The sequence below is a fragment of the Echinops telfairi genome, unplaced genomic scaffold, assembly GCF_000313985.2.
Source record: "Echinops telfairi isolate 266 unplaced genomic scaffold, ASM31398v2 ScPeMD7_443;HRSCAF=831, whole genome shotgun sequence".
In the NCBI taxonomy this organism is placed as follows: Eukaryota; Metazoa; Chordata; class Mammalia; order Afrosoricida; family Tenrecidae; genus Echinops; species Echinops telfairi.
The window spans coordinates 177,490-184,887 of NW_022104341.1; the positions used below are offsets into that span (position 1 = coordinate 177,490).

Below are 7,398 nucleotides of genomic sequence, written 5' to 3' on the forward strand. Positions count from 1 at the left end.
AAATGTTTTGAGAATGATGAGGGCAATGAATGTACAAATGTGCTTTACATGGTTGATGTATGTGTGGATTGTGATGGGAGTTGTATGAGCCCCTAATAAAATGATTAAAAAAGAAAAAGTCCAATAGTAGCCCATATGTCCAATGCGAATCTATAAAGTCCTCTGCAGACTCACAAAGCACATGCAATGCTGAGCATTTTATTCCTTTCTGGTTTTCTAACTCTGGATCTTTGAACATTTTATTATCTTTTTCTTCATCTTCTTGAGATCCCCTTTGAAATTTTCTGTTCAGCTCCTTATCATTTCTTCCATTTGCCACAGCTGCTCTAGAATTAAGAACAAGTTTCAGAGAATCTTCTGACAGCCACTTTGACCTCTTTTAATTTCCTGTCTTTATAAAGACCTCTTACTTTCTTCATGTATCATGTTCTTGGTGTCATTCAACTGCTATTCAGGTCTTCTGCAACTAGTGTTCAATGAGTCAAATCTGCTCTTGAGGTGGTCTTGGCAATTCAAGTGGGATAGACTCAAGGTTATATTTTATCTCTTGTGAACTTTTCATTTTCTTCAGCTTCAGCCTGAACTTACACTTAAGCAATTAACGGTCTGTTCCAGAGTCAACCTTTGGCCTGGTTTTAGTTGCTGACATTGAGCTTCTCCATCATCCCTTCCCACAGATGTAGTCAGTTTGATTTCTGTGTATTCCATCTGGAGAAGTTCACTTATATAGTTGCCTTTTGTGTTGTTGAAAAGGTATTGGCGATGATGAAACTGTTGGTCTTGCAAAATTCTGTCATATACACTCCAGCTTTGTTTCTATTATTAAGTAGTTTCCAGCTACTATTCCTTCCTCTTTCTTTCCAACATTTGTACTCCAATCACCGATAATTATCAATACATCTTGATTGCATTTTTAATTGCCTTTAGACTGAAGACATTGATAAGATTCTTAAATTTCATCACTAGTTTTTTGTTTGTTTCCTTAACTTTTTAGTGTTTTGTTGTGAATTAGGTGGAAGGGTTACATTTCAGATCATTTTTTAATTAAACAATTTATCAAACCTTCCAATAGCTAGCCTGATCCCCCTCCTTTTTTTTTTTTTTTTTTTTGCGCTTCTCCCTCTTGTAAGATATTACTTCCCCCTTCATGTAACATCTATTCTCTGTCCTGTTGCTTCACTTCTCACCCACCTTGGTTTACCTGTCACTGCAATTCAACGCATGAGCTCACACAGGTCATTCTGCCCCTTTAAGAACCAACCCTGGAGCCTGGCAGTCACTGTCTATCCCCCACTGGCTAATCAAGCTGCCCCATCTGGCTGTCAGCAGCAGGCTCTGTGGGTGTCCTGGAGCCAGCGCAGCACCCCTGCCAAGCCAGTGCCTTCCCAGCGCTGATGTTCTGCTTGGCGTAGGACATGATGTCTGGGAGCCTCGTTAAAGAATTCATCTCTTCCACGCTCATAGAACAGAGCAGGTCGGTTTTATTGAAAAGTATCAGGACTGTGGCTTCAGCAAGATGTTCTGTGGAAAGGAGAGGCAGGAGGTGAGCACGGGATGCAGAGAACTATGTGAGGTCAGAAGCATCCAGCATGAGGAGGAGAGCATGGCAGTTTCCATAGTAGCTAGGCTAGATGGGGCCCATGCACTCCCACCCCCCCTAGCTCCCTGGCCATGATCTTCTTCTGGGTAGCAATATCAGTGAGGTTGGTGGCCATCGTGCCCTATATGTCCCCCAGGTTGCCCTTCCTGTTGTGGGTGTTCCTGATTTGTCATTCCTGGCATAATAAAGCATATGATTTTTCTGATTCAAAATGGCTGATACCAGTCCATGTCAGCTCACTAATGCCTAGGATATCGATCTTTTTTTTTTTTTGGCCTCCCGTTCATTGCTGATGACTTCTAATTTTCCTACATTCTAAAGTCTTCCATCCCAAGTTCCAACTTTTCATAGGTGACTGCAGCTGTTGCTTCCCCTCTCGAGTTGTGCCCCATCAGCAAATGAAGGTTTCAAAGGCTTTCCTCCATCCGTGTCGTTCCGGTTGACACTTCTCTGAGGAGGCGCCTTTTCCCCAGCCACACCTTGAGTGCCTTCTGACAAGAGGACTTCGTCCTCTGACGCTATCGCTGACAATCCTCTGCTTCTATTCCTCGGGTTTTCATTATTTGACAGTGTTTCAGAGCTATCCATAAGGTTGTCAGTGGTAATTTCTCAGAAGCGGACTGCCTATTCCTTCTCCATAATCTGTTCTTAGACTGGAGGCTCTGCTAAAATCTATTCACTTTAGATGACCCTGCTGCTATTTGAAACACCAGTAACATAGCAGCTCCAGTATCACAGCAACACACAAGCCACCACAGTATGACAAACTGGTAGACAAGTAGTTTTATGCATTATATACGTGTATAGGCAGATTTTTAGACTAAAATACATAGATTATTGACTTGCGTAGATTAAAAATTCAAGTAACTGGGCACTATTTGTGCAAACACTGAGGGATGAGGTTAGGGAGAAATCTCAGTAACCTTCATTTGCTCAGGTGGACCTGTGCCTGTCGTCGTAAAGCAGAGAGAGTGTGCTAACAACAAATAGAAGGTAGCTTAGATTGACAATTACTGGGAAGACTGTCCGCTCTTAGCCTGCCTTTGGCAATTATAAGGGGCAAGACCTGTAAAAATTGCATAACTTCTCTGTGTCTCATGTTCATTCTCAGCAAAAATAGGGAAAATTATCTTTGTCCACCTATGTCCACCTCATGGAGTTGTTGTGGCAATTATGAATAAAGCATATGTGACTGTGAATTATGCCGAATGAGAGCAATAAAAATAAAAGCTACTATAATTTTTATTGTACACTGGCCAATGCTACTTAGGTTGTTAGTATACTCAAAGAATTGGGAAACCATTACCACAATCTAATTTTAAAGTACTCCATGAGGCCCAAATGGAGCTTTCTCTGCGACCTGAAACATGAAGGTGGATTTGAGCCAAGTCTTTGATGAAAGGCCAAGAATCAAGCCAGGAAAACCAAATGCCAATGCCCAGCCCAATGGGCTGGAGCAGGACTTTAAGCAAAAGATGAACTCTAGGGCCATAGACAGAAGCAGGCTGGAGTATAAGGGAAAACAAAACAAAAAACCCACCACCATCAATCGGTGCTGACTCACAGCTACCATATGGGTTTCTGAGTCTCTCTTAAGCTTTAAGGGAGCAGCCAACCGCAACTTTCACTCCTAGAACCGCAGGTATGTTTGAAACGCCCACCTTGCCATTAGTAGTCCAAAGCTTACCCAACAGTGATAGCAGGACTCCATAACAGGTTAGGAGAAGTAGAGAAACAGAGGAGCTCCAAGACATAGGACACAAGCAGCACGAAACTGACTATGGCTGTCATGTATACTAGACAGCCATAAAGGGATAACATTATGGCAAGCTTCTGTCCCTTTGCCCTGCAATGGCCTTCTAGACAGTCACTGTAATACCTACCAAATGGCTGGATAGCACTACACAAATGTGAGGTGTTTAAGGCCTGTCAAGGGGTTTGGATCGTTGGTTAATAATGCAAATAAGGTATATGGCAAAGTGGTAGCACTTGATGTACAAATCCAGATGATCATAGTTACCTTCATGGACAGGAGAGTAAAAGCAGTAATCAGAATAGTTTGACTCCTGTGGACTTTTGGCCTTGGCCACTAAGTCAGGGTGTCCCTAAGGGTGAAACAGATGGGAAATCTACTAAATATTTCTTGATCTTCACAAGCTGAAGAATTTTAGGGCAAGTGTCTAGCAGTCTAACTTGAATCCCAGAATAAAGAGTCACAGCCCCTGAATCAATTCCCAGATATGAGCCAGTGTTTACACTCACAGCTCCTTGAGTGAAATGGAAGTTGAGCCCCTGTGAGGAAGTATCCAGTTATACTTCCCAAAGTTTATATTGTTAGTGTTTATCCTAGCTGCCTTTACAGGATTCTACAGCCTTTTTTGAGAATGACTATTCAATGGAGAAAAGGAAGTAATCTAATTGTTCAAGGATTCTGGACACTGACTCTTTATGAACATTAATTCCAGGAGACCCAAATCAGTGATGGCCCACCAATCAGAGTGTGAATATGGAGATAAAGTTATTAATGGAATCTGAGCTCAGATCTATCTCACAAGGGGTCCAGTGGGTTCCTGGAATCTTCCTGTAATAATTTCCTGGGTCCCACAATGTCTAATTTGAATTGGACTAATCAGCAACAGGATCCCCATTTTAGATCCCTGACATGTAGAATAAGAGCTATTGTGTTAGTCTGGGTTGTCTAGAGAAATAAAATCTGTGACACATAGATGTATAGGAATTTTGAAAAGTAATTTTATCCTGGGTAGACACTACGAATATGTTTCTACCCAACCCTAGGTGAACCACACCATGGACTAAACACTGTGATGACCTTAGACACTGGCCTTAAAGGCAGCATAGCATCCCCCAAGGACCGCACCAGAGGACTCAATGTAGAAACCCAATTGAATGAACTGGGCCCTACCTCAAAACTATTGTACCCTTAGACTTAGGGCTGAAGTAATCTGATGAGAGAGGAAGCAAAGGACGGCCACTCCAAGACTGTGGAAATGGTGTCATTGGACTTGGGTAGGACCCCTAGCTTAGTGGGTATCCAATGAAAGGGAACCCAGAACCAGCAGATATTTAGCATCTCAATGCTCCCCTTGCATTGATAGGACAGGTTTTAATCTGATAGGCAAGGATCTGCACTTGTAAGAAACAATACAGAAATTTTCCCCAGTACCAAATCCCGTGCTCAGTGCAAATAAAGCTCAATGAATTAAGAAATCAATCTGTACAAAGCAACAACTCATGGATTGCAACTCACAGTTGGGCTATATTCCCATAAACTCCTCATATCAATAGTATATTAAATTCCATGTCATTTAACAAATCACTGATGTTATCAATGCAATTGCCTTATATCCCAGGGAGATGAATGACAATGTTTTCCTCTTTCGTTTCTTTGGATTTTTGTTTTTCTGCCTTTGGTCTGTTTGTTTTTGTTTGTGGTGGTGGTTTTTGTTTTTGTTTTCATCATAATATGACTGCCAAGGAGAACCAGAGTCATTTATAACCCACGGATATGCAGATAGATTCTGGGCTCCCACTTAATTCTAGCCCTGATCCAAGAATAGTTAGTTCACAAACATGGCCCTATTCAATACTTGCCTTCATAAATACATCACTGAAAATAAGGGTGCTACAGCAAAGTGTGGTAAAGAAAGCAGAGGGTGCCCAACTATAAATTGGAATAGTGTCTGGGTCTTCGAGGCTTGTACTTAAACAAGCATCCATCTAAGTGATGCATCAATTAAGTCCACATCGATGAAGCACACCAGCCTGTGTGATACAATGATGACAATAACAAAACCCACCTATGATGAAGGAAGAGTGTCAGAGCTTACATTGTAATCAAGCTATGGAGACAGTGGCAAACCAACACCCATCTGCAGATCATCTAGTCAGATTAACCCTCTGACAGATCCCTTCAGGCCACAGGTGAGGGAATCTAAAAGCTTTACTCTCAGACAGAGATTACTATACACTTGATTATGGTGTCTTGAACCAAGGTATAATATGATCCTTGGTCATTGACTTTACTCTTGACCCAATCTGAATTTGCCCTAGGCTCAATTATTTCTTGTTTGTTCCACAACAGAAATTTCTTCTCTGGCTTTTAAAATATTGATGGTGGTCTTTTCTTTCTTATTCTTTATTTTTATCTTAATATTATTATTATTTTCTTCATGCTGTTTTGTTTTGGTTTTGATTTTTATTGTTTATATTGGGTTTCCCAGATTGTGAAGCACAGAGAAGTGGATGCATAGAGGCAATAATTGATGCTGTGGTTTATTGGGGTCATGGGGGATGGGGGTGAGTAGGGTGAGGGAATTTGAGCAGCAAACAATGAATGCCAGAGATGGGGAGTGGGGAGGGAACATTAGAACTGATTGTGATGATATATATACAACTCTTTAAAAAAGAAATTTAAGTATGGAAGTGTATGATATGTGAATATTATATCAAGAAAACTACTTTTTAAAAAAATACCAGTGGTTACCATGAGTGAAGGAAGAAGAGTTTTTGCTTAGGAGCCATTGAGTTGATGTTGATGGTGGCAGACTAATTTGGAAAAGGATATCAATAATGGTTGTACAACACAAAGAGTATCATCAATGGCACTGAATTGTACATGTAGAAGTTGATGAATTGGAGAATGTTTTGTTGCATATATTTCTGCCACAATTTTAAAAATAATTACATGAATAGCAATGAGTACTAGGAGGAAGAAAATGTTCTAGAATTGATTGTGGTGACAATTGTATAACTCTTCTTGATAAGATGGAATTATTGAATTGTATGACATATGGATGAAGTGCCAATAAAATTTTCAAAAAATAATTTTACATCAAGCAGAAATCCCACCCCTGTCCATTAGTCTGATGCAAACTGGAGCCCTCTTCAGACTCACATAGCTACAGGCCAGTGACACAGAAAGATGAGGCAGGACGCAGGAAGACCACAGGCCAGCGGATGCAGAGTCACGCGGATCCAACTTGACAGGGTGCTGACGGCTCTCAGAGTTGGCCAACCCACATGGGACCGCCCTTGGAGGCAAGCAGAGTCCCAGCAAGCAGGAAGGCAAAGTGGCAGAGAGAGAATGGAAGGTTCCCAGTTTCTTTCCTATAAGAAAGCCACACCCCCAAGGAAGGAATCATCAGGCAAATGATTGACAGGTTGTATTCTACCCTTACATTTTCATACATATTCAAGTTGACATGAAATCTAACTGCCACAGCTATTATGATAGGAAAAGCCAAGTGGAAGCCATTAAAACTGTCTCTAAAAGCAGTATCATATTGTGGATTTATTGCAGCAGTTAGTGCTACCATCGAGGATTTAAAAGATATGGAGGTAGTAAATCCTGCCACAACACCATTTAATTTGTACCAAAAAAAAAGGGGGTAAAAAAAGAGGGCTTTTAGAGAATGACAGTGGATTATCACAAACTTAACCAAGCGGTAGCCCCATTTATGGCTGCTGTTCCAGATGTGGTTACATTGCTTGAGCAAATCAATATATATCCTGGCACCTGGTATGCTGCTATTGATCTGGCCAATATCTTTTTCTCAATTCTATGGATTGGAGAAATTTTTAAGGATTACCAGAAGCAGTCTGTCTTCAACTGGCAAAACCAGCAATACATGTACACCATCATATCTCTGGTGTGTGTCAACTATTCAACACAGGGACCTTGATCACCTTACTCTTCCATAAGACATCATACTGGTGGAGGGTAAAGGGAGAATGGGTAGGAAAGAGGGAACCGATTACATGGAACTGTGTGTGACCTC

At 41.1% G+C, this 7,398-nt stretch overlaps 1 pseudogene; it reads right to left on the reverse strand.

Annotated features, from left to right (window-relative positions):
• Positions 1-1,322: 1,322 nt before the first annotated feature.
• LOC115870147 lies at positions 1,323-1,642 on the reverse strand (annotated as a pseudogene).
• Between the last annotated feature and the right edge of the window lie 5,756 nt (positions 1,643-7,398).